Raw genomic sequence first — 16,607 nt, forward strand, 5'->3', positions numbered from 1 at the left:
GGTATGGTTCCTGCTCCATCTAAGACTGCAAGGAACTACAACAGGTCATGATTGTAACCCAATCCATCACACAAATCAGCCTCCCGTCCACTGACTCTGTCCACACTTCCCACTGCTTCGGGAAAGCAGCCAGCATAATTAAGGACCTCACGCACCCAAACATTCTCTCTTCCACCTTCTTCCTTCAGGAAAATGATACCAAAGTCTGAGGTCATGTACCAACCGACTCAAGAACAACTTCTTCCCTACTGCTGTCAGACTTTTGAATGGGCTTGCCTTGCATTAAGTTGATCTTTCTCTACACCCTACCTATGACTGTAACACTACATTCTGCACTCTCGTTTCCTTCTCTATGAGCAATATGCTTTATCAGTATAGCGCACAAGAAATACTTTTCATTGTATGTTAATACATGTGACAATAATAAATCAACTCAAAGTCACAGGCTAACCTCACCAATTACCACTCTTTCATTTTTTTCCCCCGATCATTAAAAGTGATGGATATCATCAGTACGTGACACAGAATCACAAATAACCTGCTCACCTGTCCTGAGTTCAGATTTCACCAGAATCTCACAGCTCCAGTTCTCATCACAACCTTGATATAAATATTAACACCAGCCTTGAAATAATGGTAAAACTCTAAATGCTGAGTGAGAAGATTCTGGGTTCATGTGTCACTTCGGAATCTTGAGCATTATAACCTCACACCACCATATCAAGACCCTGTCTGCTCTTTGCAGTTGAAGTTTCCATGACACTATCTGAAGAAATCAACTCAACCAACACCTGAATACCTGTTCATTAATCTTATTCAGTTGTGGGGCTGAACTGTACACAAACTGGTGACAATGGCTCCTCACATCATGAAGGTGCCTAAAGTTCATAGTATTTATTAGCTGTCAAGAGTTTCAGGATATGCTGTGTTTGAGAAAAGAAAGAAAATTACAGCACAGGAACAGGTCCTTCAGCCCTCCAAGAAATTACTGTATAAATAAAAATTCTTTATGAATGCAAGTACAGAGGTAGAGTAGATACATAAAAATATAAGAGGGGGAGTAGGCCATTCAACCCACCATATCTGTTTTGCCATTCAATATGGGCAAGGCTGATTGGACACTCAATGCCTTTTATGCAGACTATCTCATAACCCTTTACATTGTTTACCAGAAATTTACAAATTTCTACCTTAACATATGCAATGACTGAGCTTCACAGCCCTCTGGGGTACAGAATTCCAAAGATGCACAATCCTGTGTAAAGAAATTTCCTCATCCCGTTGCTAAGTGGCATCTCACTTATTTGGAAATTATGCCCTCTGGCTCTAGAGTCCCTAACCAAGGGAAACATCTTATCTTCATCGACCCAATCTAATCCTTTATGGTATTTTGTAGGTTTCCTTGTATTCTTCAAAACTCTAGAGATTAGGCCCAAGTTGCCTAATCTCCCTTCATAAGACAGTTCCACATTCCCAGGACAAGTTTGGTGAACCTTTGTTGCACTCCCTCTACGGCAATAGTATCTTTTCTGAGGTAAGGGGACTAATACTTCATGCACTACTCCAGGTATGGTCTAACCAAGCACCTATACAATTGAAGTAAGACCTCTCAATTCCTGTAGTCAAATCCTCTTGCGACTCAGGCTAACATTCCATTAGCCTTCTTAATAGCTTGCTGCACCTCTATGTTCGCCTTCAGAGACTTGTGGGTGTCCTTGTCCATGTCCTCTTGCATATCTACACTTTAAATTTTTTCTTAACATTTAGGAAATACTCTATTCCTACTACTAAAGGTGGATTACCTTACATTTTTTCACATTATATTCTGTCTGTCATTTCTTGCCCATTCACTAAGTCTGTCCAAATTCTCCTGCAGTTGCTTTCCATCTTCCTCACAACATAAATTCCTGTCTAGCTTTGTATTACATCAACTTTCAAAATATTACATTTGGTCCTCACATCCAAATCACTGATACATAGTGAACAGCCAGGGACCAAGTACTAAACTTTGAGATACTCCACTAGTCACAGGCTGCCAACGCAAGAATTGCTTATTTATCCCCACCCTGTTAGTCAATCCTTAATCCATACCAGTATAATGCCTCCTATCCCGTGTGTTTTCATTTTGCTCATCAACTTCTTGTGGAGAACTTTATCATAAACCTTGAGAATTCAATTATACTACGTCCATCAATTCTCCTTTGTCAACTAACATCAAATCTGACCAAGTATAGCAGCAAGAATCCCTTGAAAAGTTAAAGTCAAGAGAGGTCAGTGGGAAAACCCTAAACTGACCAGAGTTGCAATTGATTCACAGGGAAATAATCACCTTTGTCAGAAGCCAATCATCACTGCTACAAGACATGACTTGGAATTCCTCAGGGCAGTGTCCTTAGTCAAAACACCAGAAAACATTTCAGCAATGTTATAAATGTGAGTAGAGCAGTTCACTGATGATTCAACAGCATTAGGTCCATTTACAACTCTAGTTATAAAGTAATTCTCAGCAGCCTATAACAGAGCCAAGGTAATGTCCAAGCTTCGGCTGATGAGTGGTATGTAACACCTACACCACCAAATGGCAAGTCATCTTGCAGAGATGGTTAAACCACCGCCCCTTCTCCATCAAAAGCATCATCATCTCAAGTACCCCCATTCACACCATTAAAGAATCATAGAATGATAAAGTATAAAAGTAAGCTGTTCATGCCTTTAACCAATTTATCCAATTAGTCTCACTGATCTACTTTTGACCCTAGCTCTGTAATCTACTTCTTTTAAAAGTATTTACCCTTTTAGAGAATTATTACTAAATTAGCTTCTACCAGTCTCTCTGGCAAGTCATAAACAACTAACCACAAAAACATTTTTCCATGTCCCCTCTGGTTCTTGTGGAGTACCAATAACCAGAAACTAAACTGGACCAATACTATCAATACTGTCATAACAAGACAAAAGAAAATACTGCAGATTTGTCTCTTGCCAGATCTGCTGAGTATTTCCAGCATTTTTTTGTTTCTATTTGTGGTCACGAGGGCAAAGACTCTGCCATGAGTGACTTGCCTGACTCTGAAATGCCTCCCCTTGATCAAATACACAAGTTTCCCTGGACAGATATAGCTGCAACAGCAACATAAGCTCAAGACCAAGGATACTCAATCAGTGCTGCTAATAAACACAATATCCATTCTTTCACCACTGACACATTATGACAACAGTAAACATTACAGGATGCACTATAAGAACTACAATCTTTTGCATCAAAAAACAAGATCAACATCATTTGATTTACCATCATCTACAGTTTTGAGCTGCTGGATCCTTTTTTTTATGCTGGCCTTGCCTGCATGAGAGTGTTGCAGGCAAGGCCAGCATTTGCTTTCCAGCTTAATTGCCTTTGAGGTGGTGGAGAGTTGCCTTCCTAAACCACTGCAGTTTTGTAGTGTAGGGAAGGAATTCCAGGTTTTTGACCCAGCAATAGTTATGAAATAGCAATCTGGTCCAGATCAGGATGATGTGATTTGGAGAAGAACTTATAGCAGGTGGTTTTCCACTAACTTGTTGCCCTTGTCCTTCTAGGTGGTATTGGTCACACACTTGGGAAATGCTGTTGAAGGTGACTTGGCAATTTTGTGCAGTATATCAAACAGATCGGATACACTGCTGTCATTGTACACCTGTAGAAGAGAGAGAATGAATACTTGTGGTAATAGATGAGATGACAATCAAGAAGACTGCTTTATCCAAGATGGAGTCAAGCTTCTTGAGTGTTCTTGGAGTTGCACACATCCTGACAAATTGAGATTATTCCATCACAATCCTGACCTCCCTCGTAGCTGGTAGATAGGCTTTGAGGAAAATCAGGATTAGTTATTCATTACAGAATCTCCAGCCTCTAAACTGCTCTTGTAGCTCCAGTCTTCATTTGGCTGGTCCAATAAGTTTCTCAGAATTGGTAAACTTTGTATTTATGATAGGAGATTCAGCAATGATAATGTCAAGGAGAGCTTTTAGATGTTCTCTTATTGGAAGTGAATATTAGTACTTGTCTGGTGCAAAGGCCACTCACTACTCATCAGCCCAAGCCTGAATTGTTTGCAGATCTTGCTGCATAAGGGGATGAACTAATTTCAGTACAAGTCCTGAATAGGATCAAACACTACAGTGAACATTCTCACTTCTAACCTTGCGAGGGAGGAAACATTGTTAAAGCAGCTGAAGATGGCATGGCCTGCAGTGGTATCCAAGTTGACCTCCAAAAACCACAACCATCCTTTCTTTATGCTAGGTAATAATCCATTCAGTGCAGAGTTTTCCTCTGATTCTTAATTACTTACATTTTGTTCAGGGTTCTCTGATGCTACACTCGAGCTAAATGCTGCACAGATGTCAAGGGTAGTCACTCTCAACTTGTTTCCAGAGTTTGGCTTTTTACTGTGATGAGGTCAGGAGCTGACTGGCCCTGACAGAACCCAAACTGTGCATCAGTTATTGCTGAGCAAGTGCCACATGATAGCACCGTCAATGAACTCTTCCATCAATATGCTATGACCAAGAGTAGACTGATGGTGCAGGTTGGATTTGTCCTGCTTTTTGTGGACAGGCATGCCTGGGCAATTTTCCACAATGTCAAAGAGATGCTGGTGTTGTCATTGTACTGGAAGAGCTCAGAATGAGGCACAAGGAGCACAAATCCTCAGTGCCAAAGCCAGGATGTTGTCAAGGCCTATTGTGTTTGCTGTATCCAGTGCATTCAGCTATTTCTTGATATCACAGAAAATGAACATATTGTCTAAAGACTGGCATCTTTAATACTGGGGATGTCAGGAGGGGGCCAAAATTGTTCATCCACTTGGCACTTCCAGCCAAGGACAGTTGCAAATGTTTCTATCTTATGTTCCACTCTGACATGCTGGGCTCACCTCTAGTTAGTTGTTCAGCACATTCAAAACTAAATGGATGGCAGAGCTTTGATCTGATCCATACCACTGGTTATGGAATTGCTTAGCTGTCTGCCACATATTGCTTCCATTCTTTAGCATGCATGGCGTAATTTCAGCAGGTTAGCACTGCATTTAAGTGCCTGGCATGCTCTGCTACACTCACTGAACCAGGCTTAATTGCCTCACTTGATAATAGTAGGGAGAAATATGCTGGGCCATGATGTTTGAATCCAGTTGAATACAATTCTGCTGCTAGTGACCCACTGCACCTCATGGGTGCCCAATTTTGAGCAGCTAGAAATACTGTGATTTCTTTAATTCTTTCACGAAATGTGAGCATTGCTGGCCTAGTCAGGCCAGGCCAACATTTACTGCCTATCTTTACTTGCTCAAAAAAGTGTTTGCGAGCCACCTTCTTGAACCGCTGCAATCCATGTAATGTAGGGATATCCATAATGCAATCTGGAAGGCAGTTCCAGGTTTTGGACACTGATGGTGAAAAAATGGCGATATAGTTCCAAGTTAAGATGGTGCGTGGTTTGGAGGGGAATTTACAGCTGGTGATTCCTTGCACGTGCTGCACCTGTGCTTCTGGGAAGTGGAATTTGTGCCTTTTGAAAGTTGAAGGCTTGGTCAATTTTTGCATTATATCGAATAGGTGGTACATGGGGCTGCCATGTGCACCTGTGTAGAGGGACTGAATATTTGTGGTAATTGATGGGATGACAATCAAGAAGGTGCCTTATCCTAGCCGGTGTGGAGCTTCTTGGATAATATTGGAGCCACACTCATCCAAGTAAGTGAGAGTATCCCATCACTTTCCTGACTTCCAGTAGCTGGTGGACAGGTTTTAGGGATTCAGGTTTGAACATAGAACATTACAGCGCAGTACAGGTCCTTTGGCTCTCGATGTTGCACCGACCAGTGGAACCAATCTAATGACCGTCTAACCTAAACTATTCCAATGTTATCCATATGCCTATCCACTGACCATTTGAACGTCCTTAAAGTTGGCGAATCCACAACTGCTGCAGGCGGGGCATTCCACAACCTTACTACCCTCTGAGTAAAGAACCTATCTCTGACATCCATCCTATAATTACCACCCCTTAATTTAAAGCTATGTCCCCTTGTGTGAGCCATCACATCCAATGTAAAAGGCTCTCACTGTCCACCCTATCCAATCCTTTGATCATCTTGTATGCCTCAATCAGGTCACCTCGTAACCTTCTTCTCTCCAATGAAAATAACCTCAAGTCCCTCAGCCTTTCCTCATAAGACCTTCCCACCATACCAGGCAACATCCTGGTAAACCTCCTTTGCACCCTTTCCAATGCCTCCACATCTTGCTTATAATGCGGCGACCAGAACTGTATGCAATACTCCAAGTGCAGCCACACCAGAGTTTTGTACAGTTGCAACATGACCTCGCGGCTCTGAAATTCAATCCCTCTACCAATAAAAGCTAACACACCGTCTGCCTTCTTAACAACCTTATCAACCTGGGTGCCAACTTTCAGGGAGCTATGCACATGTACCCCGAGATCTCTCTGCTCATCAACACTACTAAAAGTCCTTCCATTAGCCCTATATTCTGTACTCCTGTTACTCTTACCAAAGTGAATCACCTCACACTTTTCTGTATTAAACTCCATCTGTCACCTCTCGGCCCAGCTCTGCAGCTTATCTATGTCCCTCTTCAAACTGTAACATCCATCCTTACTGTCTACAACTCCTCCGACTTTGGTGTTGTCAGCAAATTTACTAATCCATCCTTCTACACCCTCATCTAGGTCATTTATAAAAATGACAAACAGCAGTGGCCCCAAAACAGATCCTTGAGGTACACCACTTGTAACTGAACTCCAGGTTGAATATTTCCCATCAACCACCACCCTCTGTCTTCTATCAGCTAGCCAATTCCTGATCCAAACTGCTAAATCACCCTCAATCCCATGCATCTGCATTTTCTGCAATAGCCTACCATGGGGAACCTTATCAAACGCTTTGCTAAAATCCATATACACCACGTCAACTGCCTTACCCTTATCCACCTCTTTGGTCACCTTTTCAAAAAACACGATAAGGTTTGTGAGGCACGACCTACCCTTCGCAAAGCCATGTTGACTATCCCTATTCAATTTATTTCCCTCTAGATGATTATAAATCCTACCCCTTAGAATTCTTTCTTTGGGTATTCACCAAAGAATCTTCAAACTCTGAACTGCTCTTGTAGCCAGTGTGCATATGGCTGGTCCAGTTTTGAATTGCTGGTCAAAGCTAATTTCCAGGATGTTGATGATAGGAGTTGTAGCAGCAGCAATGCCAATGACAGGTAGGTTGCTGAAGTGATTGTCAAATAATCTTTTTTTCCCTTTTGTTGATGCCCTTGGCCCAATTTGTTCTTCAGAACTAAGCAAGCATTGGTGCTGCCAAGCCTCCCTTGCTGATAGGAATGCCCATCACCAAGTACATTCTTCAAACTTACATATACCATGCTGACTTAGACATTTATACCAACATCCTCTTCCTGACTCCCATGTTAGACAATATTGGTAACCATCCTCTCTTGAGATAGTGTCCCTCTCTCCTTCAACTCTGCCATCACCCTTCTCCAAAATTCAACGCTTGACACACTATCCTTGCAACCTACCGCTCAATCTCCAAATGCAAACTACAACCCCATCTTTGACCCCCTTTCCCTTGTTATTGCCTCCCAAATCTGTGCATATCTTTCCTAGAACTCCTTCAATACAGTTGACCAAATCATCAGCCGCCTCCTTCGTCTTGTCCAACTGGGTGAGTTGCATCATCTAACTATACCCAGAGTAACACTTGTAATGCTTTTTCTTCCCACTCCTGCATACTTATCTCTGGTATCTATCTCCTAGGGACCTATCCTTGGCTCTTCCTATTTTTCATTTGCATGCTGCCCCCTCAGTGGGCAACATCTGAAACACTATCAGTATACACGTATGCTTTGACAACACCTAGGTCGACACCCCCCTATTCACACATGGTGGCTAAATTATGAGATTTGTCTGATATTCAATGAGCAGAAATCACATCCAAATAAATATTGGGAAGATCAAAACCATTGTCTTTGGGACTCAAGACCACTCCATTCCTCATCCTGGTAGCTATCTGAAGCTGAACCAATGCCAAGAAGAGTTCCGAACCACATCTCCACATCATCAAGTCTTCCTACTTCCATCTCCGGAACACCACTCACCACTGCCTCAGTTCATCTGCTGCTGGAAACCGCATTCACACCTTCATGACCTCCAGGTTTCCTCTCCGTGGATGACCTCCTTGACATGTAAAGATAATAAATTACAAGCTTGTGGTCCCAATGATATTCCAGCTAAGATCTTCAAGCTAACAGACTTTAGCTCACATTAAGACACTTCCTATTGATTTGGGAGGAAAAAGGACTACACATTTTACTTTAGGAATGTGACAGTTGTAACTGTCTTTTAGAAGGAAGCTAAATTATGCTGTGGAAACTACTGATATATTTCCCTCTAGTCCAAAGCAGGGAAAAGTCCTGACACACAGTCTCCTGAATTGCCTCCTGTGGCTGAGGAAATCCTCCCAAAGACACAGCTTGGCTTTAGACCTTCTAGAGAAACCTCTGACATGGTCTTTGTTACCAACAAATCCAAGACAAATGTCAGGAACAACAACAGGGACTCTTTGTTGTATTCATCACCCTGACTGCAAGGCTCTTGGGATTGTGCTCCAAAGATTTGGATGTCCAAGAAACATCATCACAATCCTGCAATTATTTCACTATGATATCACTCAAACTATTTGGAGTGCACAATCTGAAAGAGATACTTTCAAAATCAGGACTGGGATCATGCAAGGCTGAGAAGTGGCACAGTACTATTTATGACCTACCTGACAGTGGCTGCTCACCTCTCAAAATATCAAATGTCCACTGGTGTCTGGATTAAATACCACTAAGGAGGAAAACTCTCTATCTTCTGTTGCCTATGTCAAAACTAAATTATCACCATAAACATACATGACACACAGATTGTGGATGATGACATGGTGGCACGGTGGTTAGCATTGCTGCCCCACAGCACCAGTGACCTGGGTTCAATTCCCAGCTTGGGTCACTGTGCAGAGTCTGCACATTCTCCCTGTTTCTGCATGTGTTTCCTCTGGGTGTTCCAGTTTCCTCCCATAGTCCAAAAGACGTGCTGGTTAGGTGCACTGGCCATGCCAAACTCTCCCCAGTGTAGTTGAACAGGCGCCTGACTGTGGCGGCTAAGATTTTCACAGTAACTTCATTGCAACGTTAAAGTAAGCCTACTTGTGACACTAATAAACAAACTGCAAACTTTAAAACAATATAACTGCCCACTCTGCACCAGATTTGGAAGTCACTCTCAATCTCTTCAATTCTGCACACAAGAATTCAGCCCATTCTTAAAAGTTGCCAAAACAAAACTCATATCAACTTATACCTGGTCAGCCAAATATGCCACCTGCAGCGTACGTTGAAGTGACTCTAGAATACGTTGACCGCTTTCCATAACTAGAGAGCTACCTCCCTCAAAAGATCACCATCGAGAAGATCCAACACGATATCAGGTGCAACAGCTCAGCCTTCTACAAAGTATGGCGACATCTGCAGTGTGACATAGACTGTGTGAAAGCAAAACACAACAGCAATAGAAGCTCCACCAGCAACCCCTTTGCCACATCCTACAGATCCAAAGGGATAACTGTCGAGCAAATGCTAATGTCCTTCTCAAAGCCAGCTCCACAAACATTCAGTCAACATCCCTCCTTAATCAAGTCCAGTGGATTGCTGCTGTGTCCAGACAGCCAAAAAACATCTCAGCTGCCAAGTCCTGCTCTCTTAAATGGCTAATGTTCCAGGGAAGCGCGAAGAAAATCCTTCAAAGACACTCAAACTCTCATTGAAGTGCTCTGGCATTGAACTTAATGACTAACTGTTCAGAACAGTAACAAGTTCTCCATCAAACTTTTGAGTGGGCAGCACAGTGGCAAGCATTGCTGCCTCACAGCACCAGAGACCTGGGTTCAATTCCGGCCTCCAATGACCATTTGTGTGGAATTTGCACATTCTCTCTGCGTCTGCATTAGTTTCCCCCGGTTTCCTCCCACAGTCCAAAGATGTGTGGGTTAGGTTGATTGACAATATTAAATTGAGCCTTGTGTTAGCAGGTAAATATGTGGGATTACAGGAATAGGGCATGGGTGGGACTGTGGTCAGTACAGACTCAATAGGCCAAATGATCTCCTTCTGCACTGTAGGGATTTGATGAGTCCCAATGCTTTAACGCGCCAGAGAAAGAAACAAAAAAGGAAGCAAATCCTGCACTCCAGACCACACTATCTCAGGGACATCCTACATGACCAGAGATCTGATTGTCAAGAATTAGCCTGCTTAATCACATAAAGACTCATGCGAAAAAACTCTCAACCCTGAGTAGATATCATTCTCAAATCGAGGGACAAGCAACAACTGCTGGACTTGACAACTTCAATAAGCAACTGACCAACCACCCACATTCAAAGTTTTGTCTCTTCAAGGGCATCTAAAGCTCTACTGCTCATGTTTTACCTCACCCAAGTCCCTTTCACCTATCACCTGTTTGTCCACTGATCTACATTCGCTGAAAATTTCACAACAGTTCAATTTTAAAGTTCTCATCCTTATTTTCAAATCCCACCCCCATGGTCTCACCATCGACTAAACTCTAATTTCCTTCAGCTCCACAATTCAGATAAATATGCAATCCTTTAGCTACTTGAGAATCCCTAATCTTAATTGATACTCTATTGTGTCCCTGCCTTCCGCTGCCCTGGAATCCACTTTGTAAAAATCGCCATCTCTTTATCTTCCTTTAGGATGCTTTTTTAACCGACTTTTTGACCAAGTTTTTGATCATCTGCCCCAATATATCCAAACGTGGCTTAAAAAGTGAAAACTCTTGGAATGTTTTCCTATGTTAACACCATATAAATACTAGTTATGGTACTTTCATCATCACTGAGTCCAGAAACTCTCAATGTAACATCATTCTAGAGACACTATCATCACTAAGACTGCTGCAGTTCAAGGGGAATGGCCACCACCTTCTCAGGCGACTGGTATCACATAATACATGGGCCCTTGCCAGTTTGCCCACATCATGAAAAGTTATTTCTTAAAAAAAAAGGCGTGGCACTTACATAGCACATTTTGGTGCAGTAAAACATCCCAAGGTGCTCCAGAAGATCTCTACCAAACATAATTTAACACCAATTCATAAAAGGGGATATTAGGGAAGATGGCCAAAAACTTGGTCAATGATATAGGTCATAAGGGTGTTAAAGGAAGAAACAAAGACAGAGACAGAGACATTTAAGGAGGGAAACTATAATTTAATGCAGAAAATGTGAGGTAATAAATTTTGGCACAAAGTTTTTTTAAATTAATGTCACAATTAGACTTTAACACTACAATGAAGTTACTGTGAAAATCTCATAGTCGCCACACTCTGACGCCTGTTTGGTGAGGGAGAATTTAGCATGGCCAATGGACCTGACCAGCACATCTTTCAGACAGTGGTGGGAAGCCAAAGAAAACACATGTAGATAGGAGGAGAATATGTAGACTTCGCACAGACAGTGACCCAAGCCAGTAACTGAACTCAGGTCCCTGGCACTGTGACGCAGCAGTGCCAACCACTGTGCCACCCTATAAAAGGACATATATACTTAATGGTGAAGTTTTAAAAGGCCTCAAATACATTAAAATCCAGAAAGCAAGTCAAGAATACATAAATTTACAATATTACATAACTACACTGACTACATTTCAAAAAAATACTTCATTGGTTGCAAAGTGCTTTGTGGCATCACGAGATTCTGAAAGCTGCTAAAATAGATGTGGGTAATATTGCAATTGAAAAATCAGGAAATGACAAACTTGTCGAATCATTACTTTGCGTCAGTCTTCACAATAGAGAGAAAGGACTGTGTACCTGACATTTCACGGAAACTAATAACGAATCAAGGACTGGAACTGATTACAACTGTTTGTCTAACATACATTGTGGAAAAGTTATTAAAATCTATAATTAAGAACCAAGCACTTATAGAAATCTGAGCTGATTAGAGAGAGCCCAACATGAATTTGTAATACACAGATCATGTCTAACAAACTTAATTGAATTTTTTGAGGAAGTAACTAAAGTAGTAGACATGGAAATGTCTACAAATGTAGTTTGGGTGGACTTGCAAACAACATTCGATCAGATTCCACATAAGACTGTTTGGTTAAAATTAAAGGTCATGGTATTGAAGGCAAATTATTGATCTGGTTAGGAGAATATTTATATGGTAAAAGATAGAGTAGGGATAATGGGTATGTACTTGAATTGGAAGAAAGTGACTTAATGGTGACACATAACCATCTGTGCTGGGATCTTAACTGTTCACTACATTTGTTAGTGGTTTAGATAACTTGAGAGTCATATATCCAATGATTAACGACAAAGTTAAATTGTGTCAACAGGAACATAAATTTACAAAGAACCACTGGTAGACTGAAGTGAGAAAACAGAGGCAAATAGATTTAAACATATTTTCGAGCAAAAAAAGGGCGTATCCATGTATTTTTTAAATACTGAAAAGCTAGGAATAACAGCAATGTGAGCAGAATTTCAAGATCCACGTGTATAGATCATTAAAACCTAAAAATCAGGTACAAAAAAGCGTAACAGAAAGTTTACCCACATAATTAGAGACCAAGAATGTAAAGGAGAAGGATTTGTTACAGTTATACAACATTCTGGTTAGATCACATCTGAAGCACTGTGCATAGTTTTGGTTCCAGCACCTTAGAATAAATATAGATAGCTGCCTTGGAAGGAGAGCAATGTCGATCTACCAGAAAGCAGAGCTCTAAGGTAATGACTGACTACATAAAAAAGATTTGCATTTCCTGGAAAACAGAAGGTTGGGGTGGTGGTGGTGGTGGTGGTGGCGGCGGGGGGGCTTACTTTGAGAACTTTTAGGATTTTGAAAGAAACTGATGGGCAGATAGAAAAAAAACTTCACTGCTGAAGTCAAGGGGCCAGAACTTTAAAAATCAGATACGCACAAAAATCAGATGTTGTTGAATTAATCAGATTCCTACAGAGAGCAAATATTACTCAATTAATAATTTTAACTTGAGATTGATAGATTTTGCTAGCCAAGGATATTAAGCAAAAGCAAATGAATGGAGTTAAGATGCAGATCAGCCACAATGTCAATAAATAGCAGCACAAATGTGCGCGTCTGTTCCCATGTTCCTAAATGCAGATCCTTCTTCTTATTTAATGCTACTGAACCATACCAAATTCAGGATTTAAAAGTAGGGCATCAAATACTTAAAGAGCTAAGAATACATCTTAAAAAGTGTTAGGTGACTATAAGAATGTGTCCTATTCACGGCAAGCAATGCTAGCCCTGGAGAGAGCACACAAGAAATTCACTAAGGTGTTGAGAGGTTTTAGCTACAAGGACAAGAAGTAAAACTTTTTTCTACATTTGAGTAGGGAAGGCTGAGGAGCTTTGATTGAGGTTAACAAACTTATGAAGGGCTTTTGAGAAAGGTAAATAAAAAAAGCTATTTTCACTGGTCATCAAGTTAGTAACTGGGGAACATAAGTTAAAGGCCACGATGAAAAGAACAAAGGAAAATATTAGGATTTTGAAAAAAGTAATGCAGAGAGTTTTTAGGACGTCTCATCAAAAACTACGGTGGAAAAACAGAGTTCTTTGCAGATTTTAAAAGAGATGTAGGTAAATATTTGAAATATCAAAACTTAGAATGACAAATAGAGAAAGAGTTACACAATGGGATTCACTCTTTTGTAGAAACAACAGATAAGTTAAGTCCAATGGTCTCCTTCCCTGCCATTAAACCAGTGATTCAAAGTGTTTGAAGCTACTTCAAATGATGTATTTACATGCACTATTTTTCTTCCAATTAGCCTTCAATATGGACAATTACTTACCTCTTTTCGCAATGTGTTTCTGTATCCTGCATGAGTATACTGAAAAATCTCTCACCACCACACCTCCTCCCCCCTGCAACCAACATGGTCCAAAGTATTACTCTTGTCAACTTTTAGCTCTCCCTGCAGAGGACCCAGTTTATTATTTAGTGAGAGGCAATGTTTTTCATCTAGCTTTGAACCATTTCTTTGTCGGAAAAATAGTGACCAATCTATTTGCTATCATAAAACCACAGAACTTCAACAGTGCAGGAGGCCATTTAGCCCACTGAGTCTGCACAGGATCTCTGTCAGAGCATCCCACCTCAGCCCTATCCCCAAACCCCCACTAATCCCCCTAACCTACACATTTTTGGACACTAAAGGGCAATTTAGCACGGTCAACCCACCTAACCTGCAGATCTTTGAACTGTGGGAGAAAACCAGAGCACCTGGAGGAAATCCATGCCAACACAGTGTGAATGTGCAAACTTCACACAGTCACCCAAAGCTGGAATCGAATGTAGGTCCCTAGACCTTGAGGCAACAGTGCTAACCACTGTGCCACCGTATTATCAAGCTTCTGGAACTCCATGTTGTGCCTAAGTCGTTCTCTCGCTCGCTCTCCCCCCCCCCCCCCCCCGCAAATTTGCTAATCCATACAAATCTTAAGCAAAATAGTGATCAAACATCACTGCCACTCAGGTATAAAGTAGCTCTGGAAAACTCAAAATAAATTTGAAACATTAAGTCTCTTTCTCCCTCCACAGATGCTGCCAGCCCTGCTGAGTTTTTCCAATATTTTCCATTTTTATTTCAGATTTCCAACATCTGTAGTATTTTGCCCGAGATTATGACTTCAGTTTTCGACTTGGCAAAGCTGGGATATTTATAACACTGCTTAAATGAGCTGCAATGTGAGTGTCTTAAGGCTATGACAATGGTCGAAGAGTGATATCATGACATAAGATTAGCCTTTCACTCAACCTGCGTCGCAACAAAAAATATAGTTCGCCAAACAAACCTGCCAAATCTACAAGGCTAAAACATAAATTAAAGACAGAATTCATCACCTTCAACCTGTCAAATATTAATATGAAAATGCAAATAAATCCTAAAACAACAATAATGCAATAAATGTTATTAAAATACAAACTATAGAAAACCAGAAGGTTAAACTAGTAGAACAGAATTCTTACCCAACAAGTACATAAGACTATGAATATTTAAATCATGGAAAATAGGAATAGATTATTCAGAGAAAATTTTATGGGAAGCATCAAAACTGAAAAACAAACCTTTTGTAAAGTAATGCCAGGAATCTCAATAACCCAAAGCTGTCAATTACAGAGAAATGTAGAACACAGATTGTTTAAAAGTTTCCTTTTCATTAAAAAAGGGAATGAAATGTGTCTAAATTAGTTACATTTTAGTCCAAAAAGATCAGCTGAAATGTAAAACATTCAGCTCGTTTTTAAGTAAAAATGTCATTGCACACATCGTGTATTTACTTTTCCGTTATTTCCTTCTCAAAGACTTTTTTAAAATTCCATTTGTTTCTTTTAAAAAAACCCTAGCAAACACTTGTCAAACACAAAAGTCTGGGTAGGTAAGGTACACAAGAGGCCTACAATGACCTTTCTGCCAGCCTCTTGTTCAAGCCTGCTCCTCCAGCTTAAGGGCACGGATGTCATTTTCAGCAATACTAGAAGGAGCAGCGCGTTTTTAAAAATCAAACTCCTACAGATTTAAAAACAAATAAATCAGTCTTCACTGTTTGTGGGGGGGGGGGGGTGCAAAAAACCCAGATTACGGCTGCAATCGACGGATGATCTGCCGATCCCTGGCTATGGGGTATGAAAATTGTCAGAGTTATCGCAAGACACACACACACACTTTAGGAACAAAAATGTAGTTCGGGCCTTAGGCCTTTCTAGAAGCCCCGGCCTCTCGTGGAAGGGAGGCGGTAGGAGGAGGACGCGCTGGAGGAAGAGGATCGGGGAAGGGGGTTGGGGGGGGAGAGTGGAGATGGGGCAGGACCGGATAGAGATGTGGGACGGACACACTCACCGACATGGTGACCCTCCCAGATATTTAAAACCGGCTACTTACTCCACTCGTTTCTCTCCCTCCTTGCCTCGTCCCGCTCTTAAGTTCCCGATTTCAGATTTACACTCGAGATCAGTTTTTTAAAAAAATATTCCCCCCCTCCCCCCCGCCACCACCAGCAGCAGCAGCAGCAGCAACAAAAACACTATTTTTTTTACACTATCTCGCTGCCCGTCAGTGCCTGCAGCTGACAGCGGCAGACATTTTCGGACATTTTAATGACGTCTCAGGCGGACATCAAAAATTATCCCTTTCAAAAAAAACAAGAAGTGCGGGCCGAGAGAGAGATGGAAAAAAGAAACAGACGCCACGACCGCTCACTCCGTGAAAGATGGGCGCTTGCGGAGCGGGCGGGCTCACGCAGCTAACAATCTAGCCAAAGATGGGGGAGGGGAAGAGGTTGAGATTCCGTGTGTGTGTGTGCGTGCGCGCGCGCGCCTGTGGTGGATTTTTTTTCCCACCCCTCGCAGCACTTTGGATCGGCCCGATTTTTATTCGTCAAACATATAATTTATTTTATTTCAAATCCCGCCTCTTTTTTCAT

The 16,607-nt window shown here is 41.4% G+C and overlaps 1 protein-coding gene across 4 annotated transcripts in view; it reads right to left on the reverse strand.

The window, feature by feature from the left end:
• Positions 1–16,171, reverse strand: part of ppm1ba (protein phosphatase, Mg2+/Mn2+ dependent, 1Ba) — a 129,915-nt gene extending 113,744 nt beyond the window's left edge. For 3 of the 4 annotated variants that reach the window (XM_080200646.1, XM_080200643.1, XM_080200645.1), the window contains exon 1: positions 16,067–16,171. The gene's annotated coding sequence lies outside the window, so the exon portion shown is untranslated. Of the gene's footprint in view, positions 1–8,175; positions 8,258–16,066 lie in introns of those variants that run through there. The other variant, XM_080200644.1, reaches the window with a different exon arrangement.
• Positions 16,172–16,607: the final 436 nt, after the last annotated feature.

The sequence above is a fragment of the Carcharhinus amblyrhynchos genome, chromosome 12, assembly GCF_965287045.1.
Source record: "Carcharhinus amblyrhynchos chromosome 12, sCarAmb.v2.hapA, whole genome shotgun sequence".
In the NCBI taxonomy this organism is placed as follows: Eukaryota; Metazoa; Chordata; class Chondrichthyes; order Carcharhiniformes; family Carcharhinidae; genus Carcharhinus; species Carcharhinus amblyrhynchos.